The sequence below is a fragment of the Phoenix dactylifera genome, unplaced genomic scaffold (assembly GCF_009389715.1).
Source record: "Phoenix dactylifera cultivar Barhee BC4 unplaced genomic scaffold, palm_55x_up_171113_PBpolish2nd_filt_p 000243F, whole genome shotgun sequence".
Taxonomy (NCBI): Eukaryota; Viridiplantae; Streptophyta; class Magnoliopsida; order Arecales; family Arecaceae; genus Phoenix; species Phoenix dactylifera.
The window spans coordinates 699,076-711,328 of record NW_024067740.1 but is presented as its reverse complement, the minus strand read 5'-3'; the positions used below and the strand labels follow the sequence as shown (position 1 = coordinate 711,328).

Here is a 12,253-nt window from a genome sequence, read left to right as displayed (position 1 = left end):
TTCCGGAGCTGTCCTTCTAGTAACCCCATTCTTTGGTAAGCATGGTAGTACAAAACGTTGGCTGAACTTCCATTGTCAACTAGGACACGTTTTACATCAAATTTATTTACAATCATGGAGATGACCACAGCGTCATCATGGGGGGTCTCAACCCCTTCCAAGTCCTCGTCCGAGAACGAAATGACTTCAGCAGTACGCGGGCGCTTCGGGGAGATTCCTTGGGCTGATCCTCCTGCCGAGGCTCCTTCGATTACATTGATGGTGCCGGCGATAGGCCTGTTGTCATCCGGATTTTCGGACGGTGTGGCATTTTCCGCTGGCCTCCTTTCCTCACGTCGGTTCCTTACGAACCGATTGAGCACTCCGCGGCGAATAAGCGCCTCTATCTCGTCCCGGAGCTGAAAGCAATCCTCCGTGTCGTGCCCGCGGTCTCGGTGGAAGCGGCAGTACTTCCTGGGATTGTGGGGAACTCCTGTATCCCGCATAGGAGGCGGAGGTCGGAAGAAGTCCCGACCTTCGATTTCCATCAAAATTTCGGCCCGGGGAGCATTGACAGGGGTGTAATTCTCGTACCTCCCCGGGTATGTCCGAGGCCGCGGTGGGGACCTTGGTTGAGGTGGGGTCCACCGTTGAGGTTGTCCCCGCTGCCGAGGCGGGCTTCTTAGTCGGGGGAGGTTCTTCTCTCAGCGGGGGGATCGACTTCTTTGGCGGCCGCGCTCCTCGCAGCGTTTCTTCTGCTTCCTTGAGGCTGGCTCAATCGCACCCCGCCTAGAGACGATAGCCTCTTCGACCTTAGCGTACTTCCGAGCTCGGGCCAGCATCTCGGTGAAGTCGGCCGGGAAGCTCTTCTCGATAGAGAAGAGGAATCGATAAGAGCGAGCCCCAGTCTTTAGAGCCGACATGGCTATTGACTGGTCCAGCTCGCGGACTTCCCACGTGGCGGCGGTGAAACGGTCTAGATACTCCTTGAGAGATTCCCCCTCCTTCTGCTTGATATCCAGGAGGGAGTCCGATGTCCGCCGTTGGCGTCGGCTGGCAGCAAAATTGGTAGCAAACTGCCGGCCGAGTTGCTCGAAGGAAGATACCGTGCTCGGCTTTAGCCCAGAAAACCAAAGCCGAGCTGTCCCTCGAAGAGTCGCCGGGAAGGCCTTACAAAGTACGGCCTCCGAGGATCCTTGCAGGGCCATGAGAGCTCGGTAGCTCTCCAAGTGGTCGTGGGGGTCGGTGACTCCGCTGTAGGGCTCCACTTGAGGCATCTTGAACCTCACGGGGACCGGCTCATCCTCGATCTGGCGGGAGAAGGGGGACTTGGTGGTAAATTCAAAATCCCCCTCTTGTCTTGCCTTCTTGCTGTGGAGCGCTTCGATTTGGCGCTCCAAGTGCTCGACTTTCCTGTCGAGCTCCCCAACCCGAGGAATCGTCACCGTGGTTTGCTCCGGCTCACGATGGTCTGGGGCTGACTCGGCTTCAGAGGGTTGGGGTCTTCTGTTGAGACCTTCCCCCGGCAGCTCTCTCTGGGGGGAGGCCCGCCCTTCGTTGTTGGCCCTGGAGGAGCCATGGAGATTCTGGCCTTGGAGAATCGGGTCGTTGGAAGGAAACTCCGGCAAGATCTGGGCCTGCGGGGGGAGCGTTGGTAAGGCCTCCTCGCGCCGCATGCCTTGAATGGCAGCTGCCAGGGCCTGAACTTGCTGCACCAGGGCATTGAATTGCTCCGGCTGGACCTGAGGAACCGGGTCAGCCGGAGTAGGCGAATTCTGGACGGAGTGTTCAGGACTCTGTGGGGGACGCCGGGAGATGTTGGAGGCTCCCTTACTTCTCAACTTCATGATCGCGACTCGGGCCCTTCCTCTAGCGCCAACTGTTGCTGGAAATTGGACCCGGGGGCGGTCGTCGGTTGAGGAGGGGGAGCAGTCGGTGGACACAGGAGAGTGGCGGTCCATCGGCGGGCGGCGTCCTCCGTCGGGGTGCCTGCAGAAAAGCCGGTGGCCGGGTTTTCCGGCGCCGGCCCTCCGATGCTTAAGTCAGAGGGGGCAAACTGTGTTTAAAGGAGAAAGAGGAGCAGTATTTTTAGAGTTTTCTGTGTCCAACCCCCCTTTGAGAAGCAAGGGTTCCCTTTTATAGGGGGGTCGGTTTACCTGTGATGTGATTGGGCGAGACCGTCGTACGGCTCGGCATGTTGCTTGGACTGGCACACGATCGGATGAATCATTGCATTGATGTCGGAGGTGAGGCCGTCGTACGACCCGAGCTGGCACGCGATCGGGTGAATCATTGCATTGATGTCGGAGGTGAGGCTGGGGTCAGAGACTTATCACAGCTGACAGGACTCTGCTGAGCTGATTTGCCGTGGAGAGCCGAGGATCCATAGATAATAGGAGCCATGCACATTAATTGTTGAGTAAGCCGGAGATTCGCATTAATTGTTGAGTAGGCCGGAGATTCGCATTAATTGTTGAGTGAATCGGGGGTTTGCAGAGGTTATACGTAATAAATGCTGGGGCAGTGGCAGGATATGGCCCTCGGCCGGACCTCGGAGGGGTACGGCCGTGGTAGGTGGTCGACTGATCGGTTCTTTCAATTTTGAAAATAAACCACGCAATAGCACGTATCTTGTAGGATAGTGATTACGGGTGTCGGTCCACAGGGATTGGAGACAAGTTATTTTTCTTTTAAAAATAAATCAAGAAGAAGAATTTGCTAATTCGAATAAACTAAATTAAACTATGAGTGCGAATTGGAATTTATCAGAGTAAATGGATCTAGGATTTGGAATCCACCACATAGCATTGTATCAGGGTCTGTGTTCTTTAATATATATTTTTTTTAATCTTTTGGAGAGGCATACAATATTGGCTACAAGCCTTTTAAAATAAAAATATAAAGAGTTTTAGGAAGATCCATCTTCGGTATAGCATGAAGTGTCTACCTAAGTATGCTAATCTAGGGTGCAGCACACCTCATCTTCCTAGGCATGGATCATCTTAGACTACTTTAGCAAACATGAATAATAAATAGCATGCTCAAGGTTTAAACATCATAAAAGAAATATTTCATTGAAGATAAGAATTTAAACAAGCTCCAAAATAATAATAAAAAGTAAGAACTACAATGCCCTGATACATTGCTAGGGCTTCATCCAGCCCTAGATTGGACGTTTAGCCGAGCATGGCTTCCGGACGACCTCCCGTCTTCAAATGAAAGCCTTCACCTCCCATTATTCCCAAAATATCACAAAATATTCTCTTTCCTCCCCTCTCTCTTCTTTTATTTATTTCTTTCTCTCGGCTTTCTTCTTCTTCTTCTTCACCGAAACAGAGCCTCCTCCCCTCTCTTCCAACCGTGGCCTCCTTTTATATCTTCAAGAGCACCCCGTATCAAATCCCTCTTTCCCCTGTTTGGCGTCGGAATCAAAGGGGAAGGAGCTGGACGTGGTAGGTATGCCTTGCAGAGGCTGGCACGCAGAGGAGATCTCGGACACGGCTGGGCGCATTGGGTGCTGGGATCCCTGAAAATGGAAGGAGCTGTGATCGTATCCCGGAATGGCTGTGGCTGCAAATGGATTGGAAGAAGCTGGGTTGAATGCAGTTGAGATCCGTGGATGCTGGGAAGGAAAGAAGTCACCGGCTGGCTGCTTTGGGAAGAAGATCTCCCCTGTTTCAGTGCTGGGAAGGAGAATGGAAAGAGAGGATTTGGGAGATGATCTGTGAGCCCGGGATGGCTGGAAGTTGGGCGAAAGCGGGGGAGATTGCATCGCGGATGAGTGGTCCGTGGAAGATGAATGCGGATGGGAGAAGGGGATATCCCGATTTGGATGCGTGATCCTTGGCTTGATGCGGGAGGGCTGAATCACCGGCTGCTGGGATTTCCTTCACGGATGCAGGGAATATGCTGGGAGGAGCCAATCGGAGGATCGATGGGAATCCGGAAGAGGAAGAGGCGGAACGCCATTTCTGTGATTCGGCAGCTGGAGGCTGGGCGGACGATGATCGCGGAGGAGATTGGTCTTCCACTCGGTCGCTGGCTGGATTGACTGATGGCGGAACACCCGGGGATGACGACGTTGCCACAGATGCTTGGATGCGGAAAATGCCCAGCTGGATGCATCGCGGGAGAAGTGAGAACGTGCAGAGGATCTGGCTATGGCCGCTGGGAGTGGATCCGGATGAAGATGGAGGAGCTGGATGCGGTTGATGCGGCTGTAAACGGAAGGGAGTGATTAGGAGAATTAGGAGAAGACGACGATGCTAGGAGGAATTCCTTTGATCGCGCGGGGGAGGATGCGGAGGGGATCACTCGGTATGTTCCAAAACAGGGAGGGGAAGAGAGTAAATATGATGTGGGAGATGAATACGGGAATGAGTAGGATATGTGAATTTTTTATTATTTATATTTCTTCTTCCTTTTTTAGAAAAGTGGTTGGGTCCATTCGGGTAGGTTGGAAGGGCTTTGAATCTAAAATAAAGGAAGTTTGGACACGTGGAGAAAATGGGAGAGGCCTCTATTTTGCTAGGTTGGGAAGCTTGATGCACACGGGGAAATATGACATGGACAAAGGAATGAATAGCTTCATGCACATGTGGGAGAAAGTAGTCCACACATGAAACAGATTGGGACTAGTTTGTGAATGGGGTGACTCGACCTGCACACACATTAGACTAAATCAATATAGAAAATTAAACCAAACTTGAATTACCTCTAATAATTTATTAAAATGAAATGAGAGGGGAAACACATTTTTTTCTGTTAATATTTAAAATATGTGCATAACAATAATAATAAGTGCTATGTAAAATAGATAAATTTGTACATTATTTAGCACTTATCACACCCCCAAACCTACATTTTGCTGCAGTTTTTCTACCCCCAAAATGTCCCCCACAAGCTTGTGAATGGCAGAATGAAAGAATACTTTGAAATTCGCATTCGGGGACACATCGACGGATTACTTGATCGGGACAATACTTGAATAGATCGGGATCATCCCAATAATAGAACTTTACTTGTGAAAAGAATCGGTTCTTGTCTTGAGTTGACCAATCATCAGGAATTCGTCCTATGGCAAGGTAATTTACTATTGTTGCGGGGACGGCCTTTGGCCGGAGCCTCACACAACAGCATAGCCCACATTAAGCTAGCAGAGAAAGAGGACCGCGTTCCTCCCGAGGTATTGTCCGCTTTGGGGGTCGAGCGTACCCGGAGCCCTCCTCACGGTTTTGTCCCACAAAAGGGCCCTCGAGAGGAAAGGATTTCCACCCCCCATTTAAGGCACGGAACCTTTCCGCTACTAGCCGATGTGGGACTAAATTCAAGGCCCCCTCCCTCCCCACAACATAGCCCCCCCAGCGGGAAGGTTCCGACCAGGTTTTACCCCAACGGGCCCCCACAGTCCTGGAGGGTAGTCAATGGAGAGAGGAGGCGCCCCCTACCTGGCGCGCCATCTGTTGCGGGGACGGCCTTTGGCCGGAGCCTCACACAACAGCATAGCCCACATTAAGCTAGCAGAGAAAGAGGACCGCGTTCCTCCCGAGGTATTGTCCGCTTTGGGGGTCGAGCGTACCTGGAGCCCTCCTCACGGTTTTGTCCCACAAAAGGGCCCTCGAGAGGAAAGGATTTCCACCCCCCATTTAAGGCACGGAACCTTTCCGCTACTAGCCGATGTGGGACTAAATTCAAGGCCCCCTCCCTCCCCACAACATAAGGGCGCCCCCGCAACAGATGACGCGCCAGGTAGGGGGCACCTCCTCTCTCCATTGACTACCCTCCAGGACTGTGGGGGCCCGTTGGGGTAAAACCTGGCCGGAACCTTCCCGCTGGGGGGGCTATGTTGTGGGAAAGGAGGGGGCCTTGAATTTAGTCCCACATCGGCTAGTAGCGGAAAGGTTCCGTGCCTTAAATGGGGGGTGGAAATCCTTTCCTCTCGAGGGCCCTTTTGTGGGACAAAACCGTGAGGAGGGCTCCGGGTACGCTCGACCCCCAAAGAGGACAATACCTCGGGAGGAACGCGGTCCTCTTTCTCTGCTAGCTTAATGTGGGCTATGCTGTTGTGTGAGGCTCCGGCCAAAAGCCGTCCCCGCAACAACTATGTTTGCAAACCATGGCATTTTCATTCCTTGTACCCCAAATAATTGTTCATCCGGGAAAGCATCATGTAAGGGTGAGGTATTCTTAGAGGGTTCAAGAAGAATCCTAGATAAGTGGTATGCTACGACATTTGCAGTTCCTTTCTTGTCACGAATTTCTAGATCAAAAATTCTTGTCACGAATTTTTGAAAGTTTTTTTTTAACTAATTAATTTTTTTTCAATGATAGAAAAAATAACTATCCTAGCAATCTCCGGCAACGGCGCCAAAAATTGATCGGTTCTTTCAATTTTGATAATAAACCACGCAATAGCACGTATCCTGTAGGATAGTGATTACGGGTGTCGGTCCACAGGGATTGGAGACAAGTTATTTTTTCTAATTAAATAATTACTTCAAAGGGGATAAGCTAGAGTAAATGATAAAAACTAAGAATTAATATGGGTGTAGTAGTATGAATTATCTATGGAGAGAGGTGTTTAGGGCTAGATTCCACCGATAGATTTATATCCGTGACGCTTTCAATGATTAAGTTGTATGTAAGACTTGATTGCTTCCCACTACAAGCCAAAGCAATCACAAAAGAAAATTATAACTAATTCCCAGCATGAATCATCTAAGTCTAGCACAAACCATCTACTCTGCATGACCTGTCTAACCTAGCATGATGCATCTGATCATTAAGTCATTAAACATGAAATCGATGTCACATGAATATCTCCTCCAAACCACAGGTGTTGGATTCGATGAAATAGATCAATCTATGTAAAATATTTTATGCAAGATAAATGATTCACATAAATTGGATAAATCATAAGATCAATTGATAAATTCTTCATCATGCAACCATCTTACAATACAAACTCAAATCAATCAAAATGAAACGAATACTCCTCTATGGCTTCATCAAACCCCTAAACCGAGGCTTAGCTGCTCATGGTGGCCGGAAGTCCTCCCATCTTCATAAAAAAATTGCTCCTCACTCCCTTCCGCTCCCAGCCTCTCTCTCTTTTTTTATTTTATTTTATTTCTTCATCTCCCGAACAGAGCCTCCTCTGTTCTTCAAAACCGAGCTCCCCCCCTCTCACCGATGGCCACCCTCCTCCTTTTATAGCCGTCCGGCGCACGCGGAGAGAGGGAAGAAGGAATCACGGCGGCTGATTCCGGGGCGTGGTGCCGGGATGCAGATCGCGGGAGAGGAGGAAGAGGCGCCGCGGGATCCGGTCGGTGATGGCGGAGAGAGGTGCCGACTGATGAAGTGGCGGAGGATCTGGTCGCTCCGGATGCACCACGGGCGGAAGACGGGGCGACGATGCTGGGATCTCGACGCGGTTGGGTCGCTGATCTTGGAGGAGAAGACGCCGCACACGGTTGATGGCGGAGGATCCGGGGACGACGACGACGTTGGGGCGTTCGGCTGGGACGAGCTCCTTTGATCGCGCGGGGGAGGATTGCATCGCGGGAGAGGAGGAAGAGGCGCCGCGGGATCCAGTCGGTGATGGCGGAGAGAGGTGGCCGACTGCGGGAGGAAGAAGATAAACAGTGGATTCCCAATTTTTTTATTTTTTATTTTTTATTTATTTATTATGTATTATTTATTTTTTTTCTCTAACACTGTTCACATGAACAGTGTTTTCATGAACACTGTTCATATGAACAGTGTTTTCGGCATTTTGTTTTTTTTTTTTTAACACTGTTCTTATGAACAGTGTTTGAACTGGACACTGTTCATATGAACAGTGAATCGTGAATATTTAGTTATTATTATTATTATAAATTTTATATGAAGGCAGATAACGAATTGGTTGGAAATTGACTTTGGGTTTGAGGTGGGTCATGATGGTTGACTTGTCCTTGAGCCCATTGTCATTTAAATTTAATTCTTGCTAAGCTGCTTCAGATCGAACTCGACCAGATAAGACTAAAAACCGGACCGTGACCTAATAAAAAGGGTTAATCAAATCTTTGCCCCATACATAATTAATTATAACTTTCGATCGAATCAGGACCAAAACCCATTTAATTATAACCTTAGCTTGATTACAACTCCATCAGGTTACCAAATCGGGTCAACACAATCTCCTCCTTATATGTTTTCATGAAAGATTATAACCAGGAGAGAGACAAGTTTAGAGTCTGTTTTGAGAAAAGAATTATTTACCTCTTACCATATTTTAAATTTATTTCAATGTTTATTTAATTTTATGGTAAAATATATATTTATCAGTTTAAAAACATTGATAAGTGCTATAGAAAGATAACTAAATTATAGATTATTAAGCACTTATCACACCCCCAAACCTATGTTTTGCTAGTCCTCGAGCAAAATAAAACTAGAAAAGAAGAATTTTAACTCACTTTCGCAGGCATCGCGGTTACATTTACCATATGTAACAAGGCTTTAAACCCCTAGGTTACCCTAGTGGACGAGTTGTAGTCTCGTGAGGATTTTCAGTGAAGATACCCACAAACTTCAGTAAATCATTTATTATTATTGTTATTCTTAATTTCTTTTTTTTCTTTTTTTTCTTTTTTTTTTTTAAATCGATTGATCTATGAAGTGAAAATCGAATTCCAAATGCATACTAGTAAAGAATTTCAAAAACTCTCCTTTTTTTTATTAAAATCTAATTTAAGATACATAAATGATGAAAATTTCAAAGCACACACAGTTTTATTTACTAAATCAGCCCAAATCCTAGGTCAAGATGCAATTCAAGTTGAAGTCATTAAGTTTCCGTTAGGGAGTTGTAAGACTTATTTATACTGGAGTGCTTGGTGAAATCTGGACCGTACACAAGCTAAGGGTTCGGATCAACAAAATATTGTTAAGACTAGTAGTTTCCAAGGATTGGTCGAAAGGACCTGTTCACTGATTCAAAATCATTTTATCTGCAGGATTTCGAGAGTTGTGGATATTTACTTTAGTACCTCACGGGCTTTATCTGTAATATTCCAGTTTACTCGAATTTTTACAATGACGGCTTTCACACTACTGTCTTTTTCAAGGTCAATACAGAGTTTTTTTTTTGTTCCTTTTTATATATATATTGTGCACTTTTACTCTTGTGGTGATTTCTCCGTGTAACGAGCAATTAGTCGACAACTCTCACACCAGTTGGCATAAGGTGTCGGGCATCAAGACTCCCCTACGGACTTATGCTCGGAGTTCTCATCACAAGCCCACTTGACCTTTGACAATAGGTAGCCCTTTTCGATGTTCCTGACTAAATCCATTATTATTGATGATTTTTTTTTTTGGATTAGATAAGTATGATTCATCAGGGTCCAAGGTTGCTACTATACTATCAATATAATGTCGAGCCTAGACCTTAGAAGTGTCAGCCAGTGTGTAGTGAAATTCCGAAGTATTAATTAGCTTACAACTCCCTAAGAGAGACTTAATGAAAAGAACTTAAATTTGTATTACTTCCGACTAGTCATTGGGCTTTTTAGATTTTATATACCTTGTGTGTTTAGCATTCTCGCATTAATGTATAGAAATGAGGTTTTTTTAAAAAAACAAAAAAAATTTTTAATTTTTTTTTATTATTATTATTTTATAAAAAATGAAAATGAACACATTTTTTTAAAAGATATTTTTATTTTTTTATTTTTTTATTTCTTTTGATAAACCTGACATTATGAAGTGAAAACGAATGCAAGAGATGCAAACAAAACAAAAAATGAAAAAAATACTTAAAAATACCCCCAAACCTAAACCTAATATTGTCCTCAATGTTAAAGAAATCTAAGAGAATTGGGTTGCCTCCCAACAAGCGCTAAGTTTATTGTCTTCAGCCAGACACAGTGAGGTAGTTTTTGCATCTCCTTCTATGAGTTCATCTATTTTGTCTATCATAAAACACTCAACTTTCCCCGCGGGTTGGTCGTCCACATTGAACACATTTAATTTTACCTTCATGTTCCCAAATGATATATTCATTACCCCTGTTCTACAATTGATGCATGTATTGGCTGTTGCTAAAAAGGGCTGCCCAAGGATCACGGGGATTTGTTTCTTAGGATTAGGTTCATGTTCCATATCAAGGACAATGAAATCTACTGAAAAATAGAATTTGTCTACCTTGACAAGAACATCTTCAATTATCCCACGTGGTGTTTTTACAGATCGATCAGCCAATTGAAGAGATACCGAGGTTGGTTTTAATTCTCCTAACCCAAGTTTCTCATAAACTGAGTAAGGTAAAAGGTTGACACTTGCCCCTAGATCTAAGAGTGCTCGATCAATAAAATTATTTCCTAAGACACAGGAGATGGTGGGAGCACCAGGATCTTTGAATTTCGGAGGAGTGTTGTGTTGGAGAATAGAACTCACTTGCTCAGTTAGGAAGACCTTTCTAGGCACATGTGTCCTAGATTTTCGCTTTTGGGTGCACAGGTCTTTAAGAAATTTGGCATAGGAGGGAACTTGTCTAATAACATTAAGAAGTGGAAGGTTGATCTTCACTTGTTTGAAAACCTCCATCATCTCCTCTAGTGAAGTTCCCTTTTTGCCAAATGGAGAGGGTGAAGTAAGAGCTTCAGGAAATGGGGCCTTTGGGATGTGAGTTTTGGCAGAAGATGGACTAGCCGAAGAAGAAGAAGAAGGTTTTAGATTTTCATTTGACACATTTCTATCCTCTTCTTCACCTTCCTTATTGTTGTCCTCCCCAATCTTATTGTCTATTATACGTCCACTCCTTAGGGTAGTCAAAGCATTGGCTTGTTCATGATGAATTGCATTTAATTGATTTTCTTGAGCCATGTATTGTCCCCTAGGATTACTTAGTGGTTGGCTTGGAAGCTTTCCTTCCTCTCGCTTGTTCAGTGCATTAGCTAGTTGCCCCATCTGGGATTCTAGCTTGGCGATTGATTGCGTGTGAGAGTGTACCAATTGTGTAATGGTTTCCAAACCTTGAAGGGCGTTCAACACTTTCTCCTCAAAGGCTGTGTTTCTTTGGGGTGGAGGAGAAGTGTGTTGAAATTGAGTCGAGGGACGGTAGGGATGAATATTTTGTTGGGTTTGAAAATTCTGAGGATTTTGAAAATTTTGGGAATAGGGTTGGGCTGTGTTCGAAGCTTGCTGCTTCCAAGAAAAGTTTGGATGATTTCGCCATCCCGGGTTATATATATTGGAAAATGGGTCATTACCCGGTCTGGGCTGTGTTTGAGCAGCATTGATGTGTTCTTGCACGCGTTCGGGGAATTGGGGCGCTGAGGGGCACTCATGAATAGGGTGGGATGGGCTAGAACAAATAGTACACACTTGTGCTTGGGAAGAGTTCATGTAATGCCCACCTATCATCAGTTGGTCAATCTTATGAGACAATGCATCTACCTTGCTAGACAGGTCCATAGAATGACTTATTTCACAAATGGTCCCTTTTCTTTGAGAACTCGGGGGTGCTTGATGAGAACATGAAGCATGGTGGAGGGAGTTTTCATTAAGATTTTCAAATAATTGCCATGCTTCATGCTCATTTTGAAGCATAAAAGTGCCCCCGCATGCAGCATCGATCATCTGACGGTTTCGTTCTGTCAATCCGTCATAAAAACATTACACTAGTTGCCACTTAGGTATTTGATGATGAGGGCATTTACGGATTAGGTCCCTAAATCTCTCCCAAGTTTCATGAAATTCTTCTCCCTCAGTTTGGGAGAAGCTTGTAATGGCACGTCCAAACTGGTTCGTTCTTCCTATGGGAAAGTATTTTTTAAGAAATTCTTGTTGCATTTGATCCCAAGAACGAATCGAGTTAGCTTCTAAAGAATTCAGCCATTGTTTGGCTCTATCTTTAAGGGAGAAGGAGAATAACCTAAGTTTCAGGGCATCATCAGTGAAGTTCTGAATCTTGACAGTGGTGCAAATCTCAAGAAATTCATCTAAATATTTGTATGGGTCTCCGTTGGTGAGCCCATAAAAAGATGGAAGCATTTGGATCACACTAGACTTTATTTCATATTGTACAGCTGCTACCTCAGGTAATCGAATGCAAGATGGGGAAGTGTAAATAGTGGGAGTAAAGTACTTCCTCAGGAGTTTGGATTGTTCTTCAGCCATCTTAAGAGGTGGGGATGATCCTAATGTTTTGATCTTAGCTCGAATGTTCCTAAGGGTTCGTTCTATTTCAGGGTCAAAAGGTAATAGGTTTCGTATGTTGGGGTATGTG

At 45.5% G+C, this 12,253-nt stretch overlaps 1 non-coding gene across 1 annotated transcript; it reads left to right on the top strand.

The window, feature by feature from the left end:
- The first annotated feature begins 11,662 nt into the window (after positions 1 to 11,662).
- On the top strand, positions 11,663 to 11,768 carry LOC120105268. The gene has a single exon (XR_005507665.1). It is a non-coding gene; the product is annotated as a small nucleolar RNA R71 (small nucleolar RNA).
- The last annotated feature ends 485 nt before the right edge of the window (positions 11,769 to 12,253 follow it).